Raw genomic sequence first — 22,854 nt, 5'->3', positions numbered from 1 at the left:
ATCTGCTAATCACCTACACCACCCTTCCACTAGGTCCCCTCCCCAAATACACTCTCCACTACACATCTATAGAAGTTTGCAAAAGTTTTAGATGTCACACCGAATCTTCGCAAACTCCTTAGGAAGTAGATGCGCTGCTGTGATTTCTTCATAATTGCACTTAAATGCTGGGCCCAGGACAGGTCCTCTGAAATGATAACACCAAGAAGTTTAAAGCTGCTGCCCCTCTCAACCTCTGATCCTCCGATGAGGACTGGCTCATGGACTTCTGGTTTCCTCCTCCTGAGGTTATTAACCGGCTCCCTGGTCGTGCCAACATTGAGTAAGAGGAAGAGCATTCCCTGTTCTTGTTTGATATCAGGGTTACTCAACTTACTTATTTATTCCGAGATACAGCACGTTAACAGGCCTTTTAACCTAACGAGCCTGCACCACCCAATTAACCACATGACCAGTTAACCTACCAACCGGTACATCTTTGGAATGTTGGAGGAAACCCATACGGTCACGGGAAGAACATACAAACGCTGGCAGAAATGAACGCACATCGCTGGCACGGTAAGTGCTTTATGCTGACCGCTGTGCTAGCGCAGCAGCCCACCCTGAGCACCTCCTCGCTCCACACCCATGCCCATGCATTTTCCATAAAGGAGAGACTTGCGGGCAGGCACAAACGGAAAGCTTTGTGGTATGACTTTTTCCTTCACATAGGAGGTCTAGGGCTTATTGATTTGAAGAATAGAGCTGAAACACTGTATAGGTCACAGCTGTTTCCCATGCTCCAACGTTTTGCTATGAACCATCAGCTCAGCCCTGACAAGGAATGTTGTGTTTCCTTCCTAGTCTGTGTGGTTTAAATTCACACTGGGCAATGGACTCAGCAAATGAGGCTGAGGAAATCTTCGGTGACTGATACCTGCTGATGTGCAATACAACCTGCAAAATTTCCTGGTATTGTCCCATTCTGTCTGAAGGTTACACTGATAATCTGTGTTTTCTTTCAATAAGTAACCAGAATGAATATTTTCAACCTTTAGCACAGAATGTACAGGCAGGAAGTTAACTATCTGACATCCACAGCTTGTAGCTTTTGTAGTGTTTTCCAAGAAACATTTCAATCATTTAATGAAGACAGCACATAGCTGGTCTGGTCAGATTGGGTAGAATTAGGGCAAAGGTAAAATGCTGCAGATGCTGGATGTCTGCAATAAAAGAAGGGAATATTCAGCGGTTCAGGAGGCAATATGAACAACTGAGCTTAGAAATTATCTTCTGACATTTTGTTGCTACTAAGGCAGCATTGCTTCTTGCTTTAAAGTTGCTTTGCAAAGACCCTTTAAGCTTGCAATCTTAAGACCATAAACCATAAGATACAGGAGCAGAAGTAGGCCATTTGGCCCATCGAGTCTGTCCCACCATTCAATCACGGGCTGATCCAATTCTTCCAGTCATCCCCACTCCCCTGCTTTCTCCCCATACCCTTTGATGCCCTGGCTAATCAAGAACCTATCTATCTCTGCTTTAAATAGACCCAGTAACTTGGCCTCCACAGCCACTCATGGCAACAAATTGCACAGATTTACCACCCGTTGACTAAAGTAATTTCTCCGCATCTCTGCTCTAAAGGGACATCCTTCAATCCTGAATTTGTGCCCTCTTGTCCTAGACTCCCTACCATGGGAAATAACCTTGTCATATCTAATCCATTCAGGCCTTTTAACATTCATCTTCTATTGCCGGGTTCCCAGAAGAGCATCATCAGGTTTCTCTGTGTAACAATGACTATGACAGTTTCAATGCATACTAGTGTACTGCTCCATCACCCAATCTCACAGCTCTAAATCAGACAGATGCATAGTGTACAATGTGTAGCTCTCCCCCAAGTACCAGAGAGTGGTGCTGTTCCAACAATGGCTGCTGCAGTGGAGAGAGAAAGAAGTGAGAGTGCTCCCAGCATTTCAGAGTGGCACAGGGATGGGCTGGAGACAGGCTAATCCTTATTGACATCAATAGATCTGGGGGTGAGAGGGCGAACAGCTTTAACTTCCTCGGCATAAACATCACTGAAGATCTCAGGTGGTCTGTACATACTGGCTGTGTGGAGAAAAAAGCACCACAGTGCCTCTTTCACCTCAGATGGTTGAAGAAGTTTGGTATGGGCCCCCAAATCTTAAGGACTTTCTATCAGGGCACAATTCAGAGTATCCTGACTGGCTGTATCACTGCCTGGTATGGGAACTGTACTTCCCTCAATCACAGGACTCTGCAGAGAGTGGTGTGGACAGCCCAGCACATCTGTAGATGTGAACTTCCCATGATTCAGGATATTTACAAAGACAGGTGTGTAAAAAGGGCCCGAAGGATCATTGGGGACCCGAGTCACCCCAACCACAAACTGTTCCAGCTGTTACCATCCAGGAAGTGGTCTAACAACATAAAAGCCAGGACCAACAGGCTCCGGGACAGCTTCTTCCACCAGGCCATCAGACTGATTAATTCACGCTGATACAATTATAGTTCTATGCTGTATTGATTGTCCTGTTGTACGTACTATTTATTACAAATTACTATAAATAGCACATTGCACATTTAGACAGGGATGTAAAATAAATATTTTTACTTCTCATGTATGTGAAGGATGTAAATAATAAAGTCAATTCAATTCAATTCACTAAAAGTTTCTGTTAGAAAATGAGGGTATTCTATAGACTTTGGGAAGTCTGCAAGGTAGCAGATGACTGTGCCTGATCAACCAAGGGAAAAGTAACCAGAGTTTTTCTTCTTTTGAGTCTGGAGTCTGGATGACCTGGAAAATGCAGCAATGAGAGGCCAGAGAGGGAGAGGTGGGGCATAGATTGTGACCACATCCAGAGACTGGGAGGCAGGAAATTTGTGAGCTCTCTGGGCCTACGTGGGGAGCTGGAGAACAATTGGCTGTGTTAGCTAATTGTGGTTTAACTAGTATCCTGCTTGTTTAACCTGGTGAAGTTTACTTTGATAGGCTCAGGGATGCCTGGTCAACCGTACTGTTTAAACGGACTTTGTTTAGCACTTATCCCAGTTTGGGTTCGCTCCGTTGAATGTTCTGCTGGAATTGCTGTGTATACACTCTGTTTATCGTCTCTACATGGCAGCCTGTCTTTTCTCCCCACCTGGGTTCCATTATTGCCAATGTCCGCCATGACAAAGAAAGATTGTGAGACCTTTCCATTGACTCGTTTGTCGGTTGTTGGAGCATAGAATGTTTTGTCAAAGCCTACTCTGCATAGGTATTGTTGCTCAGAGAAAACCAGCTATAAATAGACTCCCAATTCAGCCCACTAAGTATTTGCCAGCTCTCACTGAAATCCTACGAATCCCATCCTCCAGCTCAGTTCCTGCTTTCCTATCCTCTCCTACCTCTCCATCAACTATCAGCGATGCTCCTGCCAGCCACCTGCACGTGGAGTGATTCACAGAGTTAACCTATCAACTGGCATGTCTTTGTGATGTGGGAGGACACCAAAGTCCCCAGGGCAAACCCATGCAGTCACAGAGAGAATATGCAAACTCCATAGAGACAGCCCCATCAGTCAGGATTGAACCAAGCCCACTGGATCTCTGCAATTGCCACACAGCCCGTCTTCATTTACACTCTGGGTCAATGAGATCAGATAATGAGCCACAAGTTGCCTCCTCCCATGCTCTCTGTGTCTCCCTGTAATGTTTCCAATGCCCATTGTTCACCTCCGTGCCATTCTGTGAGAGAAATTTCAGCTGAAGGCCTCTTTCTGTGGAGTCAATTTTGGGTACAGGAAAGTCTTTAAATTGCAAGGAAGGCTTTGTCTTGTGAGCAATGCGCGGACTGTCAGTGAGGGACAGCGACCTGGCAAAGACTGTGGGGCCCTCCGATGGTCAGGGGCGAACATGGATGTTGTGTCCTAGCTGTCTATTTCAGTGGTCCCCAACCACCGGGCTGTGAAGCATGTGCTACCGGGCCGAGAGGAAATGGTATGATTTGGCGATATGAGTCAACTGCACCTTTCCTCATTCCCTGTCACGCCCACCGTTGAGCTAGAACGCACGTGAGGTCATTACCCACGCGTCATCCATGCCAGCACAGAAAGGAGATCGACTCCTCGAGCTTGCAAATGACAGCGCGTTGAAAAGCATGTTTGACATAACATCTCTGCCGGCATCCTGGATCAAAGTCAAGGCTAAATATCCTGAGATAGCCACGAAAGCACTGAAAACATTGCTTCCATTTCCAACATCATATCTCTGCCAAGCAGGCTTTTCTGCAATGAATGCAATGAAAACTAAATCACGGAATAGAGTGGACATAAGGAACCCCATTCGAGTATCGCTGTCTCCCATCACCCCTCGATAGGACTGTCTTGTTGCCGGGAAACAAGCCCAGGGCTCCCACTGATTCAGCGATATTGGTGTGTTGCAATGATTTTATATGTTCATACGAGGAAAATATGCGCGGTGTGTTTAATATCCAAACGTTACTTAAAATGTTATGATGCTGTTGACTTATAAGTGACTTATAATTAACTTATCACTATATTCATGTGAGGAAAATATGCGTTGTGTGTTTAATATTAAATCTGTTAGATAAACTATTTTAGAAACGAAATTGAGTGCATTAGCCACTTATAAGTGACTTATAGTTGACTTATCACCTATATTCCGGTTGTGATTAACACCACCCCGCCTCCCAGGGTCGCCAACTGTCTCATATTAGCTGGGACATCCCGTATATTGGGCTAAATTGGTTTGTCCCATACGGGACCGCCTTTGTCCCATATTTCCCTTGCTAAGGTAGAGCGTTCCTATGAAACCTTTCGTGCTGAAATGGCGTGAAGCGAAGAAGCAATTACCACTAATTTATATGGGAAAATTTTTTGAGTGTTCCCAGACCCAAAAAGTAACCTACCAAATCATATCAATTAACACATAAAACCTAAAATAGCACTAACATATAGTAAAAACAGGAATGATATGATAAATACACAGCCTATATATAGCAGAAATAATGTATGTACAGTGTAGTTTCACTGAACAGAATCGCCAAAAACGATGTGTAGAGAAAAACCGGCATGTACACGCATGCGCGCACAGGTGCCCGCGCAAGGCTTCCTGGTCATGGTAGTCTTTTTCGGGGTAAATGTCTCGTATTTGACTTCTATTCTTGTCCCTTATTTGGGAGAGAGAAAGTTGGCAACCCTACCCCCCCCCCCCCGGCAAGAATATTGTCAATATTAAACCAGTCCGTGGTGCAAAAAAGGTTGGGGACCCCTGGTCTATGTGATGCGCAAGCCAGGGCAGTACAACATGGAGAGCAAGCTGTTGCCCATACAGCAAGCTCCCCTCTCCATGCAGCTGATGAATCCAAAGGAACGGCAGAGACCGATACAGTTTGGCACCAGCGACATCACAGGATTTGCCAGTCAGCATTGAACTCAATGTAGGACTGCCTTAGGGACTCCAGCTTTGCATTTTCCCATTTTCCCTTGGGTTTTCCTCCCAAAACCTTCCCCATCACTGGGTAGAGCAGCCAGGCAGTGGAGATTTGAGATTAGAGTTTTTCTTCTCCTAGATGAGCTGCCAATCACGGCTGATGAGCCTCATCTGCCCAAAGCGACTGGTCTTAAGGCACTGGTAACCCGTCTTTGTCCCTTCTCTTGTCAGTAGGAACGGTTCTGCTGGGCTTAGTAGCTAAGCTATGCATGAAGGCCAAGTAATCTGTGTAATAGTCCTTTAAATAGCATTGCTTCAGATTACTAAACACTAAGACCAGCACTTTTGGACAATCGTGCATTGGAGATGAAGACTGGGAGTTGCACCACAATCTGTACCACTTATGGAAGCTTTACACTGGAATTGGATTTCTAACACCAGTAAATACTCGACCAGAAACTAGGCTGCAGTATTCTGCAGTGTTAAGCCATCTGAAAAGGGACACAATTTTGCTCTCTTATTTTCAACTGCACAGAATGTTTTTGTTCAGTGTTATGAGAAAGAATTTTTAGGTCAAAGGCCTTTACCAAAACTTTGTGTTTAAAACTATTAAGAGGCCAATGACCTGAAAACACATAATTCAGTTTCTCTTTCCACAGATAGTGCCTGGCCTGTAAAGTATTTATAGCATCTTCTGTGGAAAATATCTGGTAAATCTGTCATTTGCATCTGGACACTACACCGATGTGAGTGACTGAGAATGATTTTTGACACAGTATTTGTAATTGCATATTATAAACCTCACCCTCTGAATATTGCTGGGTGAAAAATGAAATATTACAACCCTTGAGACACCCAAGATTAAGGATCTGTGTAGAAATCAAAGGACAGACAAACGATATATTTTTACAACATCTTATCAGAGAGATTCCAAAGTACTTCATAAACAATGACTTCCTTCATGGCGGATGAACTAATAGAGATGTAGAATCAATTACTCGAGAAAGTCCTTGAAACCATTCTATTGATAGATTCATCAGATATTGGGTGCATTTCTAGAGAAAGAGAATAGGACATTGAAGGAAATAGCTGAAGAGCTGAGTAACAGAGCTTGGGCTGGAATGACTGAGAGAGCTGCTTGGCTGCCACTAAGCAATGTTTTAGTATCTAATGAAGCAAAGATTTCAGCAGAACTTTTTCTTGAATTAAAACTAACAAGGTGGAAAGGTAATGCTGTAACTTTGAAAGAGATTAACGAGGAAAAGTGCTGAAGCAAAGAACACTGTGGCCCAACTAAACATGGTGAATTACAAGGTACAATAAGGACAAGTAGTGTTATGCTTGCTTCCAAGATTGGGGCTTCAACAAAGGACGAATATTTTCTTACAAAGTATTCTGAAATTTGATACAGACAAGATGGATGAAGCTTGGTTGAAATAGATTTAATGACTTTGATTATTCTCCTCAGGAAAGCTTAATTCGAGTTTACCGGATCCTCTTCCTCCCTATATCTCTCACTAAAGACATTTAAAATGATCAGTATAACTTAAGTGTGAACTGAGAAAGAGAGTATAGAGGGCCCCATTTCTTTTAAACACAGCGTAAAATACCCTCCAGTACTTTTCCAGTACTCTTCATTGTAGCCTTGTAGAGACATGTCATCTCAGACCAGCCCTTGCATGAAATAACTGCTCCATTGATGTTGGTTGATAGCAGTTAAGTTGTTGTCGAGAAATGAGCTGGAGTTCTGCTTATCAACACTTACTGTAACAGGAAAGGGCTGTACATGTTTACTCTCCTACGGGCCAAGTTGAAATTGCTGCTTTCACTTCTGAAGAGAATTGAAGCGATTCTCTTCCTTAATTAAATTATTAGCCTTCTCCCTGTGATGTTAACGGCCTAATCCAACTGGAAATTCATCTGTTGAAAATTGTATTTATGTAGAGTGAAGCAATTTTGTCATTTTCTTTGAGTGTGTTGTGTCTATCACTAATAGTGTGCCCTCATTTTGGGGTGATAATTTTGCGTTCACTATTTTCCAGTGTTAAGCTTGATCAGATGTTGTTGGAACTGGTGCCAATCCCAAAATTCGTCATCAGAATAATTTTCCCATCACAATGTTTTTTTTAAAACACTCACTAATGAACTGACTTATATTAATGTTGAAGGCCCAAAAACTATATTATTTAAACAGCTAATCACACTAAAGCTGCACTCATGAACAAATTAATATGTCACGACAATACTGAGATCGCACTCAAAGTCATCACAGCTGACTGGCTTCTAGCTCTATCTGTGGAAGGGGTTCTCAACCTGGGTCCACGGACTCCTTGGTTATACCACTCCATGGCATAAAAAAAATGGTTGGGAACCCCTGATCTATAAGACCAGGCTTACCATAGCTTCACTTCGGCCTCGGATCTAGATCACTATTAGCAATCTTTGAACCGTCTGCCTGAGTTCACTATTACACCAAACAGGACACAAGGGAGGCTGACAACCACAAAACACCAGTTTGATCTCTGGTGCCAGACTCTTTAAAGTTTAAAGTATGCTGTGTTCCCCACAGTCCAGGTTAAGCTGGCCTCATAAACTGTGAAGTTTATCTAGGGTATGGACAAGCACCTCAAAGGATAGCATTCTTGTGGTACATCATCTTAGGACGCAGCTTACATCTACTTAAGTTCTATGTTGAGCTTTGAAGTGACAACTGCAGAAAGCAGTCACTTAATTTACCTTGATTAATTAAGAGGAGGGAAACCATGAACAGAATCTGCAACATCCAATTAAATGGCTTCACTTGGCATGAGCTAACCAAATGGACCAGCACTTCCCTTGCAGATTAAACTTTCTGATGCAATGAATCAAAATCTGCTCACCACTGCTGCTGTGAATTCCCATGGAGGCTTGGAAAATCACCTCTGTGCCACAGGGACTGATAGGCAGCCTTGCTTAGAAACATAGAAAACCTACAGCACAATACAGGCCCTTCAGCCCACAAAGTTGTGCTGAACATGTCCCTACTTTAGAAATTACTAGACTTACCCATAGCCCTCTATTTTTCTAAGCTCCATGTACCTATCCAAAAGTCTCTTAAAAGACCCTATTGTGTCTGCCTCCACCACTGTTGCCGGCAGCCCATTCCATGCACTCATCACTTTCTGCATAAAAAACCTACCCCTAACATTTCCTCTATACTTGTTTCCAAGCACCTTAAAACTATACCCTCTTGTGCTGGCCATGTCAGCCCTGGGAAAAAGCCTCTGACTATCCACACGATCAATGCCTCTCATCATCTTATACACCTCTATCAGGTCACTTCTCATCCTCCATTGCTCCAAGGAGAAAAGGCCGAGTTCACTCAACCTGTTTACATAAGGCATGTTCCCCAATCCAGGCTTCTTGACTCTGAGGGATAGGTTTTAGCGTGATGGGTCTGCGATTTTTGATGGGCTGTCTCCATATTGCAAAATGCCATTTGGTGGTATCTCTTGTCCAAGGACATGAACAGAACACTGGCAAGGAGATCAGTGAGAACCAGAGGCAATGGGAGACATGCCGGCATTGTACAGGACTCTCAGTTACTGCATTGCAGTTGAGGAGACACTGGTGTGTGCATCTGGAATGGCCCAGATTACATGGTTGATGTGGGCTCCTGATCTATGCCAAAGCTGCCAAGTCAACCCTGGAGCATGGCTGTCTGCAATCTGCGAGCAGCATGCTGCTGTGCACAGAATTCAGAGAGAGGAAGGCCTTGGAGGAGTCGACAGAGGCCCTCAGCTGCCACAGTTCCCCAGCATCACCACTGCCTGACAGACAATTCACTTCCAAATTGGCAGAGAGACACTCTTGGCTCCACAACGTCTGCTGACAGAATGTAGACATGGAGTCATCCACGCTCCTCTTCGTCTCACAGGCAGTTCGCTGCTACAACCAGTCTAGAATATCCTTATGCATAGGTTTATTCGATTCCTCCACCTAAAGTGAGCCTTACTGACTGGACTCAATTACCAAGGGACTGAGACAGGAGCTTTACTTTCCCTCACCCCGACTGCAGTCTGGTAATGCCAGATGTCTCCTGTTTAATGCAATCCATTCCCTTGCACTCGTACTATGGAGGCTGCGCTCTGCACGGTCAGGGATAGGGGCGAGCTTCGACTGCAGAATGCTATCCTATCATCTCCCCCTAGTTTCATAGAGAAGTACAGGACAGAAACAGGCCCTTTGGCCCATCTAGTCTATGCCAAAACCACTTAAACTGCCTACTCCCATCGAGCTGCACCAGGACCATAGCCCTCCATATCCCTACAATCCATGTACCTATCCAAACTTCCCTTAAACATTGAAATCAATCTCACATGCACCACTTCCACTGGCAGCTCATTCCACACTCTCACGACCCTCTGAGTAAAGAAGTTTACCTTCATGTTCCCCTTAAACTTCTCACATTCACCCCTAACCCATGACCTCTGGTTGTAGTCCCACCCAACCTCAGTGGAAAAAGCCTGCTTGCATATACCCTATCTATATCTCTCCTAATTTTATATACCTCTATCAAATCTCCTCTCAATCTTCTACGTTCTAAGGAATACAGTCCTAACCCATTCAATCTTTCGTTGTAACTCAGGTCATCCAGACCTGGCAACACCCTTGTAAATTTTCTCTGCACTCTTTCAAACTTAATTATATCTTTCTAGTAGGTAGGCAACCAAACCTCCACACAATACTCCAAATTAGACATCCGCAACATCTTATACAACTTCAACATAACATCCCATCTCCTGTACTCAGTACATTGATTTATGAAGGCCAATATGCCAAAAGCTTTCTTTACAGCCCTCTCTACACCACCTTCAACAAATTATGGTCCTGTATTCCCAGATCCCTTTGTTCTACCACATATTTCAGTGCCCTACCTCTCTGGTTATCCATCCCATAGGATGATGATGGTTCCTTTCAGTCAGTTAGCCCACTCCTCAGAAAGGAACAGTGTGTGCGTGAATGGATTTTAGATGGGTAGGGGGTTGCACAGGTCCAAACCCACCCTCTCGTCACCACCCCCCCCCCCCCGATCCGGTGGTATGGTGGGGTCCAAGACGGCTGGGGGAAGTTCTGTTGAAGTGAATGGCCAGACCAAGCTTCGATGCAAGGGATGCCCTTTCCGCGCTTCACGGCACGTGTTTGCTAGATGGCCGTTGACCCTACGAGAGGGTTCATCCGCCCTTTGACAGGTCTTGTTTTTCATCCTGCAGGGTGTCTAGCCACCCTCCTCATCAGGCAAGCCTGGTGGGGGAGCCGGTTTAGTCGCCGACCACCCGACCATGCGACAGGTAGTACTGGGTTACATGGTACCAGTAGCACTCAGACGAGTGGCCTGAGCTGACCATTCACTGTGTAAAACCTACCTTAGTTGGTCTCACTGAAGTGCAAAATCTCACACTTGTCTGCATTAAATTCCATCTGCCATTTTTCAACCCATTTTTCCAGCTGTTGCAGATCCCTCTGAAGCTATGGTAGTCTTCCTCACTGTCCACTACGCCCTCAATCTTGGTGTCATTCGCAAATTTGCTGATCCAGTTTACCACATTATTATCCAAACAACAACGCACCCAGCACTGATCCATGCAGCACACCACTAGTCACAGGCCTCCAGTCAGAGAGGTAACCATCTACTACAACTCCCTGGCTTCTCCCACAAGGTCAATGTCTAAGCTAACTTAATACCTCATCCTGAACGCCGAGCGACTGATCAGCCTCCCATGTGGGACCTTGATCAAATACCTTGCTAAAGTCCATGTAGACAATATCCACTGCCTTGCCTTCATCTACTTTCCTGCTAACTTTATAGGGTTTCGTAAATAAAACAAAGTGAGGTGTTTTATTCTTAATGAAACCCATAACATATTTTATTGAACTCCAAAACCCAAACACAAAAGTGCACTAACACATCAGACCAGCCTCTAAGAGTGAAGCCCCAATTCACTGTTGGTGGTGTGAATTATGTACATTTTTCTCAGTTACGTTGCCTTACACAGGACCCTCCCCACCCCCATAATTCACATTGTGAGCCTGGCTGGAGCTCAGCCCAGCTGCCTGGCTTGGGCACGTGTTCCATGGGTGGAGAAACCACAAGTGTCTCTGACTCGTCCAGAGCTGCGATAACAAACTTATGGTCATGTTGTGACGCCAGAGGCATGGGAGTGGAATACTTCAAATCTTAGTGGGCTAGTTTAAAGCGATCTACTGACTACATCCTGGTTTTCTGCTCTTATCTATGATAAAAGGTATTTTCTCCCCGTTCCTGAACATGGAATGGGTCATCACCAGGGGGCCGATAGAAATGTTGGTGTGCATCATGGTGGACAAACACAAACGAGGTGGGATACAGGAACCCAAGAGTACGGTACATCGTAATGGGAGGTAGGAACAGGTGAAAAGGAATTGAATTTACTGAGGAGGGTGGAACGCTGTTTGGAGGCTTATCAGGCGGTCGTGCTGTCAGGAATAAAATCCACAGATGATTGCCAGTTCTCTTTTGGAGCTGTTCTGAGCCCCAGCAGGACCCATGCGAGACAATCATACCAACACTCGTCAGTCAGGGAGGCCCTCGGCACAGTCTTTAAGGAGTGGTGAAACGGCCCACATATGCCATTGGACTACAGGTGATACGTTGTGGTGTCATGTAGGCTAATGGCGAGGTTCTGACCATTGCAGCCCAGAGGTCTGAAATGAATTGGGAACCGCGGTCAGAGGAAATAGCAGATAGGGTGCCAAACCGAGTCACCCAGGTGCTGATGAATGGTCGAGCCACATCTGCAGCCATCGTCGATGCTGGGAGAACAACCTCTGGCCACCTGGTGGTATGGTCCACCATGATAAGGAGGGGCGTGAAACTGTGGGAAGGGGGAAGAGGACCAACAAGGTCCGCATTGACATGGTCAAACCATCGCTCAGAGACCTCAACAGATGCCAATGGGCATTACAGTTAATTTTTGCCCACTGGCACGCCACACAAGCTGCAGTCCAATCACACACATCCTTTCTGAGGCAGTGCCACACAAACTTTAGTGCAACCAATTTTGGTGAGGCCTTCTGGCCAGGATATGGGAGGCCATGCATGGAGTCAAAAATAGTCTGCTTCTAGTTTGCAAGCATGGTGGGGTGAGGGTGACCAGTTGAGATATCACGCAGGAGAGAAACCCCAGCTTTCCAGAACTTAATGTCAGCCAACTGCAGGCCTATGACTGTTCGGTAAGCCTGGACCTGTGGATCAGTAGCTTGGACAGTTGCCATGCCAGCATAGTCAACCTCTATGTGTATGGCCTCAATGGCCGGTCACCAGAGACAATTAGCCACAGCATTATTTTTTCACATAATATGTTGCATCTCCATTGTGAACGTGGGTATGTAGGCCAGGTGGCGTTGCTGCCATGTTGACCAATATTTTGGCCATCGCATGCATGAGAGGTTTGTGGTCGATGAGCGCTGTGAAATGGCGACCCTCTAGAAGAAAACAAGAATGGCAGACAGCCAGATAGAGAGCAAGAAGCTCACTGTCAGATATGTTATACTTCCTTTCCAGGAGACTGATCCGCCGGCTGACAAAGGCGAGTGGCTGACACACACCTCCAACCAACTGTTCATGTGCAGCACCCACAGCACCATCTGAAGCTTCAGTAGTAATGGCTCTGGGAGTGTCGGGGAGTGGGTGCGCCAGTAGGGCATCATTGGAAAGAGCGTGTTTAGTATCATCAAGTGCCCTGGCCAGTCAAGCACGTGATTAAAGAATACTGCCTTTAAGGGCACTATACAGGGGAGCATACATTCAGCAGCTCATGGAATGCAGTGGTGATAGCAACTCACCATGCCTAGAAGCTCCTGTAATTTTTTAGTAGTGCAGGACCGTGGGAAATCCAAAATAGCTGCCTCTTGATGGGAGGGGTTTCCCTTCTGCAGAGATGCAAAGGCCAAGAATGTCAATGGTTGACAACCCAGACTGTCATTTTGCAGAGTTAATAATCAACCTGGGTTGGCTGAAGCACTCAAAAAGTGTGCAGAGATGAGATACATGTTTGGATTTGTATGCACTGGTGACAAGAGTATCATCCAGGTAAACAAAAAGAAAATCTAAGTCTTTTGATACAGAGTCCATCAGCCGTTGGAAAGTCTGTGCTGCATTTTTCAGTCCAAACCGCATGCGCAGAAATTCAAAAATCCCAAACAGGGTTATCACAGCTGTTTTGAGAAAACAGGTTATCCCTGTTTTGGGAATATCCTCCGAGCACACAGGCACCTGATGGTAGCCCACAACTAGATCGACTTAGGAAAAGAATTACCTTTGCAGCGAAAAGTGCTGAAGAGTCTTGGACATGTGGGACTGGCTAACGATCGGGGGTGATGACATCATTAAGGCGTCAGTAATCACCACATGGGCGGCAACCACCATCGGACCTCCGGACCATATGGAGGGGTGAAGCCCATGGGCTACTCGACTGGTGTACCATGCCAAGTCTTTCCATGTTGGCAAATTCAACCTTCGTGGTTGCCAGCTTTTCTGGGTCATGTCTACACATGTGGGCATGGACTGGCGGGCCAGGTGTGGTAATGTGTTGCTTGACCCCGTGTTTTGTGTCTGTGGTGGAAAATGTGGGCTTGGTGAGGTTTGGGAGTTCACTCAGCATTCGAGTAAACTCACATGCTGTGGTGTATGTGCTTGACAGAGTCATTGTGGGGAACTTACTAGGGGGTCAGGGTAACCACCCAAAGTCCTTGACATCCACAAGCTGCAGTTCTTAAGGTCGACTAACAGTCCTTGGGCACAAAGGAAATTTGCAGCAAGCAGAAGTCTACCCACTTTAGACAGGATGAAGCCCATGTGTCACCCACTGAAGCAGAGATTCACCCATCGTGCCCTGAGGGTTTGGATCCTGTTGTCATTGGCGAGGCTGAATTGCTCTTTGCTTTCTCATCATTGGGCGTTGCTGGCAGCACACTCACTTGAGCACCTGTGTCGCATAAGAAGCGTTGCCCTGAAAGGGCGCCCGTAATGAACAGTAGACGACCCTGTCAGCTGGAACTCATGGTGATCACAGACCTCCGATGTCCCGATGTGTTGGCACTGTTGAAGCTTCAAGGCAGTCAGCACTTCCTAGCATTCCTACCAAAGCGAGCATGGTAAAATACAGGCCCAGCGTCCTCTGTTTTGGGGCCTTGCTGACCAGGCTCATTGAGGCAGGGAAAAGAGTTGGAATTATTCATCTCTGCCCGGCTGACCGTAGACCATCAGCCATTTTAGCAAGCTCCCTCTGGTCATTCACGGGTACATTAGCAAGAGCGATGCAAACTTGATCAGGCATTAGCTGCATGAAGAGTTCTTTACAAATAGAACAAAGGTGGTGATATCGCAGGAGAGACAGCACGTGGTCCATTAACTCTGACAGCTTACTATCCCGGAGGCCGGGTAGGGAGAGCAACTGTTTGGCGCGCTCAGACTCTGATAGTCCAAAAGTCTATAAAAAGGTGAGTTTTCAGCGATCAGAATTCAACCAGACTCACCACTCTCGCAGCTGTGGAATTGCTGAGTGATGCTAACACATAGTACAATTTGGTGCCGGCGGTAGAGATTTCTCGTAGCGCGAATTGGCCCTCAACTTGTACGAACCAAGCGACTGCAATTTGCTCCCCAAACTCCGGCAGTTTCAAAGCAACAGCATTGGCCGACATGTTCATTAACTCTGGAATCGTCCTGGATCACATCAGGATTGCCAGTGTTGGTTCTCACAAATAAAACAGAGTGAGTCATTTTATGTTTAATGAAACCTATGACACATTTCATTGAACTGCAAAACCTACACGCAAAAGCAGGTTCAAAAACTTGATGTAATAACATCATCATGTCAGGATAGCCTCTTAATGTGAAACCCCAATTCACTGTCGGTGGTTATGAATTATGTACATCTCCCCCAACTATGCTACCCTACAACTTCCTCAAAGAATTCTGTAAGATTCATTAGAAATGACCTAGCACGCACAAAGCCATGCTAACTATACCTAGTCAGTCCATGTCTATGCAAATACTTATATATCTGGTCCCTCAGAATACCTTCCAATAATTTTCCCACAAATGATGTCAGACTCACTGGCCTATAATTTTCTGGTCTATGTTTTGAGCCTTTCATAAACAGTGGCACAACATTGGCTATCCTCCAATCCTCTGGTCGAATGCTTCACCCAAACTGTAATATGTAATATTTCAATGACAAAATGCAAGTCTATCCATTAAAGGGTATGCAATACCCTATTTGCATCTTAAGGTCCATTGTGATAGGTAGAAATGTGTAAGGTTGGGCAACAGGGCTCCAGTGAAGTTGTGTAGGCCAATTCCATGTGTCATGTATTGAAATGGTCAGGTCAGTTAATGTAGTTTGACACTCATCAGATACAGTGATGATGTCATCAATCTGGGACAGAACAACATGTGATGTGAGGGAAAATGAGAAATAAAGACCCATTCAGAGCATGAAGTGTCAAGTCATGATATCTGCACCATCTCATTAAATACTAAGATAGGTTGCAAATACACAACAGCGGCAACGAGGATACTGACTTTGAAAGCAAGTTTAACGTTAGTTAATGAGTATGGAGAAATACGGGATCTAGCACTTCCAATGTTTTACGGAGCCAGCTACACCAGGTCTGAGACGGACATGGTGGCTCAACTCATTTGAACCTTATGCCGATGGTAAAGGACTGTTAGTGGAAAATAATGCAACAGAGAATACAAAACAAAGAAGGAGAGCACTAGTTTTGTACCTTGCAGGACCAGATGTGCAGGATATATTCTCAGCACTACCAAACACAGGACAAGTCGCAGACTACACGGCAGCGGTGGATGAGCTGAAATCTTACTTCGTTCCCCAGGTCGGTGCTACGTTTTCCCGGCAGCATTTTCATCAGCTTGCCCAAAAACAAGGTGAGACGGTTTAATAGTTCTCTACTCGCCTTTGGCAGGCAGCAAAAGTCTGTGACTTTCGAATGGACACAGGTAATCAAATCAGGGAAGCCAAGGTGGGATAATGTAACTCAGTCTATGTGCGGAGAAGACTACTGGAGAATATGCAGGGGCTAACGCCTGTCTGCACACTGAAAAAAGTAGAGGAACAATGTCAGCTATGTCACTCTGAGGGAGCCAGCCAGAGACCGTGAAGACACAACACATGGCAAAAAGACAGAGGGGAAAGAAAGTCTACTGAAACAAATGAAAGGAAAAGCTACAGGTGTGGAAACACAGGTCACCTGGGCAGAGACCCAAAGTGCCCAGCTCATGGACAGACGTGCAGAAAATGCACTGGAAAGGACCACTTTGCAAATATGTGCTGGACATGAAGTGAACAATGTCGAGGATGAACAGAAGGAATTTGCATTTATTGTTAATGAGACAGTCATCTGAAAATATTACTTTTTGTGTAGGGAGTATAAATCTGAGCATGCTAGTAAATTCAGGAGCCAGAAGTAATATACTGTACTGGGTGAAAATGTGTGGGGAAAAACTCAAGTCGGAGGAGTGCCATTCATATATTCCTAAGCAGAAGACAAAGCTGTCCCCATATTCATCCGGCACATCACTTCTGCTAAGGAATATATGAACGGTGGTGTTTGAATGTGAAATAAGTATTGCCAGCAGAACAGACCTGGCAGAGTTCATCGTGATAAAAGGCAATGGGGAGCCGCTCCTAGCTGGAGAAACTGCTACAAAATTGGGTGTATTAAAGATTGGAGAAAATGTGTCAGTAGTGACAGGCATTAAGGAGTCACTGAGACTGCCGTACCGAAAAGTGTTTGAAGGGGTAGGAAAGCTGAACACAAAGAAAATCATTGATCCAAAGGTAAAGCCTGTGGCCCAGCCACTCAGATGCATACCTTACAACTTAAAGGAGGCTGTTGAGAAAGAGATTGAACAGCTAATAAGAATAGACATTGTTGAGAAACTCCTTGGGTTAACCTAGTAGTAATTCTACTAAAACCCAACCAGGACATCAAAATGTGCCTCGACATGAGAAGGGCAAATGAAGCAATTGTGAGGGAGAGATAATCCATTCCAGATGAGATATTGCAGGGTACGAATGGAGCTGTGGTGGTTAGCAAACTAGACTTGAAATGGAGCAATCAGCAGCTAGAACTAACTCCAGAATCTAGAGAGATAGCCACATTTGCTGCACATAGTGGGGTGTATAGGTACAAGAGACTGATAATTGCAGTGTCCTCAGCCAGGGAGCAGTTCCAGCATGTGACAGCAATTGCTTTAGCTGGAATTGAAGGAGTTGAGAACACCTCAGATGATGTGATTGATCATGCACCTAACCAAAAGCTGCACGGTGAGAGACTGCATGTTGTCTTAACAAGACTCAGACTGTGGACTGACACTGGACCCGGAGAAATGTCAGCTCAGTATGGACACATTAGTTTTCGTGGGAATTCTCTGGTCACAGAAAAGCATTGGACCAACCGAGGAGAGAGTGTGAGCAGTAACGGAGGCTCGTGAACCACAAAATGCCACAGGAATTAGGAGTTTCCCAGGTCTTCTTGGCTACAACAGCAGATTCATACCACAATTTGCTTCTTTGTCAGAACCACTAAGACGATTGACCAGGAAGGACACCCAGTTCAAGTTCAGGGAAGAATAGAAACAGGCATTCAAAGCCCTAAAAGAGGAGCTAGCAAGAGCAGGTACATTGGCCTATTTTGATTAAGGGTAACAGTAGTATTCATGCAAAAGCAAAATGAAGAAATGGTACCTGTCTGCTATGTGAGCCATAGTCTCAGAGACTGGGAACAGAAATACTCACAGAGTGAGAAGTATTAGCACTAGTATGGGCCTGTGAAAGACTTCTTCCTTATTTGTAAGGGAGAAAATTTGACCTGATCACAGATCACAAACCTTTGGAGATGATTTACAGCCCAGGACCTAAACTAGGTGCACACATAGAGCAGTGGGTCCTGAGATTGCAACCATATGACTACAGAATCATACTCATGCCAGGAAAACAGAACATTGCAGACCCACTGTCAAGGCTAGTGGGGGCGACTGCTCAGAAAGAGAGACACAAGCATGATTCAGAGGAATATGTCAGGTTCACAGATGTGAGTGCTACGCCTAAAGCCCTGACAACACGAGAGGTCAAGAGATCCAGAGCTAGAGGAGGTGCGTAAAGCCATCATGAATAGACACTTCAAGAACCGTAAGGCACAGGCACCCTTTGCAAATGAGCTGTGTGTAGTGAGTCATCTCATCGTCAGAGAGACACAGATTGTATTACCCAAGTCCTTGCACACACGGGCACTCGCCCTAGCTCATGAAGGACTCTTGGGAATAATTGGTACAAAAAGCATCTCAGAGCCACGTTTTGGTGGTCTGGTATGGGTAAAGCAGCTGAAAAATACTGCAAAACTTGTCACGACTGTCAAACTGTACCTAGACCCGACCTTCCAGAACCACTAAAACTGACACTGTTACCAGATAGTCCTTCGCAGGAGGTAGCTGTTGATTTACTTGGACCAATACCAACAAACCGTTCCATTCCAGTAGCAGTTCAAAACTACAGCCAATTTTGTGAATATGACATTTTGACCTCTAAAACGACAGAGAGCATTATTGACAGCCTAGAGAACATTGTCAGTAAATATGGACTGCCTGTGTCTATCAAGTCAGGTAATAAACCTCAATCCCGATCTGAGCAGTCCAAGGAATATTGTGAGAGTGATGGAATTAAACAACTCCAAAGTGGGCTCAGGTGAAGTGGAACGGCAAAATACATCACTGATTAAAAGGATTAGGATTGCTCGAGCAGAAGGACTTGACTGGAAATGTGAACTGAGTAAGTATGTGACTGTGTACAGATGTGTGGAACATGTCACCACAGGGGAACGCCCTGCCGCACTTCTTTACCACCGCAGAATGAGGGGGAATTTACCAGGCATCAGGGAGGTACACACAGCAGAACTGGAAGTACGAGATTGCTATGCAGAGCAAAAAGGAAAGTACAAGCTGTATGCAGGGGAGCACCAGAGTCTGCTGTAAAAGATGGGGACACTGTGCTTATGCAGCAAGAAAAAGCGAACAAGTTCGCCACAGTTTTCAACATACCACACTGGGTGGTGAGGAAAAAAGGAAATCAAGTGGTAGTTGAATCTCCAACTGAAGTGCAGTAAGCAAGGAGCACCACACATGTAAAGAAGTTCAACACAAGAGAGACTTTTGACAAATAGGAGGAGATACAAGGATTTGACAATGAGGTCCCGAGACAGGAGGACAATATGATGGACAGTTATGGACAAGCTCATGTTCACAGTGAGCAAAAACCATGAAAGCAAAGAGAAACCAGAGAAGAGGCCTCAAAGGGTTAGAAAACAACCTCTGAAGTTTAAAGATTTTGTATTGAAATACAGCTTTAAGTTGTGGGTTTTGAAACATTGAAAGCTGTTATCAGTTGAAAATGGAGTTTTCAGTTCCAGAGTTATCATTCGGTTGAAACAGAAAATGCGTTGGTTATAGTCATTTATATCAGAGAATATGTGTTGAATTGAAATGGTTAAATATGTGAGTTGAATGGGTTCTAAAACAGTAAAGATCATTTCTCAGGAAAGGAGGGATGTCATGTATTGAAAAGGTAAGTTAATGTAGTTTGACACCTGTCAAGTACGGTGATGATGTCATCAGTCTGGGACGGATCAACGGGTGATGTGAGGGAGCATGGAAACGAGAATGAGAAATAAAGACACATTCAGAGCATGAAGCATCTAGTCATGAGATATGCACTATCTACTTATGAACTAAGATAGGTTGCAAAGACACAACACCACATACAGTGGATGCAATGGATTGCAGAAGCATTGACCCAACCATATTATCAAGCAGAAGATGATGGAAACGGGAGGCCATTGATGGCCTTTGCTCCACTTTGGAGCTAAGGGCCCAAGTAAGTATTTATTCTACTCAAACAGAAAGACTCCCAGTTTTAAAGGTATTTCCAGCTTGCAGATACTCGAACACATCCATGAAATTTGGCTGACCATGGAATCTGTGGCAGGGTTAATGATCATGACAATGCTCGTCAATATTGCAGGGGTTGGTCCCCTCACTCCCTTTGTTGAAAACCAAATGTTCAGGGTCTGGGAAATATACCCCAGCGGGAGTCCATCCCTTAGGGCAAGGTACGTAGAATCAAAGAGTCACATAATGGCCTGCAGGAGTCCAAAGTCAATTAAAATGGACTGTTTTGAACTAATAGTAAAGTTCTTTGGATATATACCTAGTACACACATTTTTGCTTGGTGATGGACCTTTACTCCAACAATCTCAGATATAGTCTGAACAACTGTTTTCCAGTATTTTTTTAAATTTTGGACAGTCCCATACACAGTGAAACAGAGTACCCTTTTCTTCTAAACATTTAACACAAGATGTCAGGGGACCAACGGTTCAGTTTGACCGGGGTAATATAAGTTCTCATTAACTATTTGTATTGTAATAGTTTCATTCTCTTATTACATTTGATCAATTGTGTCAGATATACCATATTCCTAAAACACACTTCTTTAAATATTTGCAACTGAAATATTTCATACTACCAAAATACAAGCATTTAATATCTGAACCACCACTATCACATCTTGAAAATCTCACACTTCTAAAACTAAAGGGGAGGAGTCAGATTTCTTTATCCTATATAGCTTTGATGTCAAATGATAAGGAGTCCACCATTGGCAGGCTGGAGGCATGGAGACTGGATGTTCAAGAGGACAAACAAGAAACTGAGTGGGAAATGGAATGTTTAAAAGCCCAAAACAATCAATTAACACAAATGCTAGAACAGTTAGTGGAGAGATTGTGGAGGCAGATGTTGGTAAGACCTCAGACAAAATTAGGAATCAAAACATGGTATGACAAAATCAAAAAGAGTGAATACAGGACGGGAGGTGCTGTATCTGACTGCACGGAGTATACGGAATAAGGTAGATGAACTTGCAGCACAGTTGCAGTTTGGCAGGTATGATGTTGTAGGCATCACTGAATCATGGCTGAATGAAGATTATAGCTGGGAGCTTAATGTTCAAGGATACAAATTGTATCAAAAGGACAGGCAGGAAATCATTAGAAAAAGGTGACATTAGGTCAGAAGATGTTGAATCATTGTGGATAGAGCTAAGGAACAGTAATGGTAAAAGCACCCTGATGGGAGTTGTATACAGACGCCAAAACAGTAGTAAGGACAAATTGCAAAGGGAAATAGAAAATGCATGTCAAAAGGGCAATGTTACATTAGTCATGGGGGATTTCAATATGCAGGTAGATTAGAAAAATCATGTTGGTGCTGGGATTACAGGAGGGGGAATTTCTAGAGTATCTATGAGGTGATTTTTTTTTAAGAGCAGCTTGTGGTTGAGCCCACTAGAGGATCAGCTATTCTGGATTGGGTGTTGTGCAATGAACCAGAAATGATTAGAGAGCTTAAGGTAAAAGAACCCTTAGGGGATGGAGTGATCATAATATAATCAAATTCACCCTGAAATTTGAGAGGGAGAAGCCAAAGTCAGAGGTATCATTATTACAGAGGAGTAAAGGGAATTACAGAGACCTGAGAGCAGAGATGGCCAGAATTGATTCGAAAAAGAACACTGGCAGGGATGATGGCAGAGCAGCAATTGCTAGAATTTCTGGAAGCAATATGGAAGGCACAGGATATATACATCCCAAAGAGGCAGAAGTATTCTAAAGGAAAGATGACCTAACCATAGTTAACAAGAGAAGTCAACGCCAACATAAAGGTCAAAGAGAGGGCATATAATAGAACAAAAATTAGTGGGAAGTTAGAGGTTTGGGAAACTTTTAAAAACCAAAAGAATGCAACTAAAAAGGTCATTAAGAACGTAATGATGGAATATGAAAGTAATCTAGCCAATAAAATTAAATAGGATACCCAAAAGTTTCTTCAGATACATGAAGTGCAAAGGACAGGCAAGAGTGGATACTGAACAACTGAAAAACAAGGTAGTAATGGGGGACAATGAAATGGCATCAATCTTCACTGTGGAAGACACCAGCAGTATGGTGGAAGTTCCAGGTGTCAGGGGGGCATGAAATGTGTGAAGTTACCATTACTAGGGAGAAGGTTCTTGGGAAACTGTAAAGTCTGAGGTAGATAAGTCACCTGGATCAGATGGTGGAGACCCCAGGGTTCTGAAAGAGGTGACTGAAGAGATTGTGGAGACATTAGTAATGATGTTTCAAGAATCACTAGATTCTGGAATGGTTCCAGAAGAATAGGAAATTGAAAGTGTCACTCCACTCTTCAAGAAAGGAGAGAGGCAAAAGTAAGGAAATTGTTGGCCACTTCATCTGACCTCAGTGTT

At 44.4% G+C, this 22,854-nt stretch overlaps 1 long non-coding RNA gene across 2 annotated transcripts in view; it reads left to right on the top strand.

The window, feature by feature from the left end:
- Nucleotides 1-330: 330 nt before the first annotated feature.
- Nucleotides 331-22,854, top strand: part of LOC140195273 (uncharacterized) — an 81,503-nt gene continuing 58,979 nt past the window's right edge. Inside the window, exon 1 of one of the 2 annotated variants that reach the window (XR_011885405.1) lies at nucleotides 331-558. This is a non-coding gene — a long non-coding RNA (uncharacterized lncRNA). The remainder of the gene's footprint in view (nucleotides 559-22,854) is intronic. The other variant, XR_011885404.1, reaches the window with a different exon arrangement.

This window comes from Mobula birostris, chromosome 3, assembly GCF_030028105.1.
Source record: "Mobula birostris isolate sMobBir1 chromosome 3, sMobBir1.hap1, whole genome shotgun sequence".
NCBI classification, from domain to species: Eukaryota; Metazoa; Chordata; class Chondrichthyes; order Myliobatiformes; family Myliobatidae; genus Mobula; species Mobula birostris.
The sequence above is the reverse complement of the archived record's forward strand: the minus strand, read 5'-3'. Positions and strand labels throughout refer to the sequence as shown.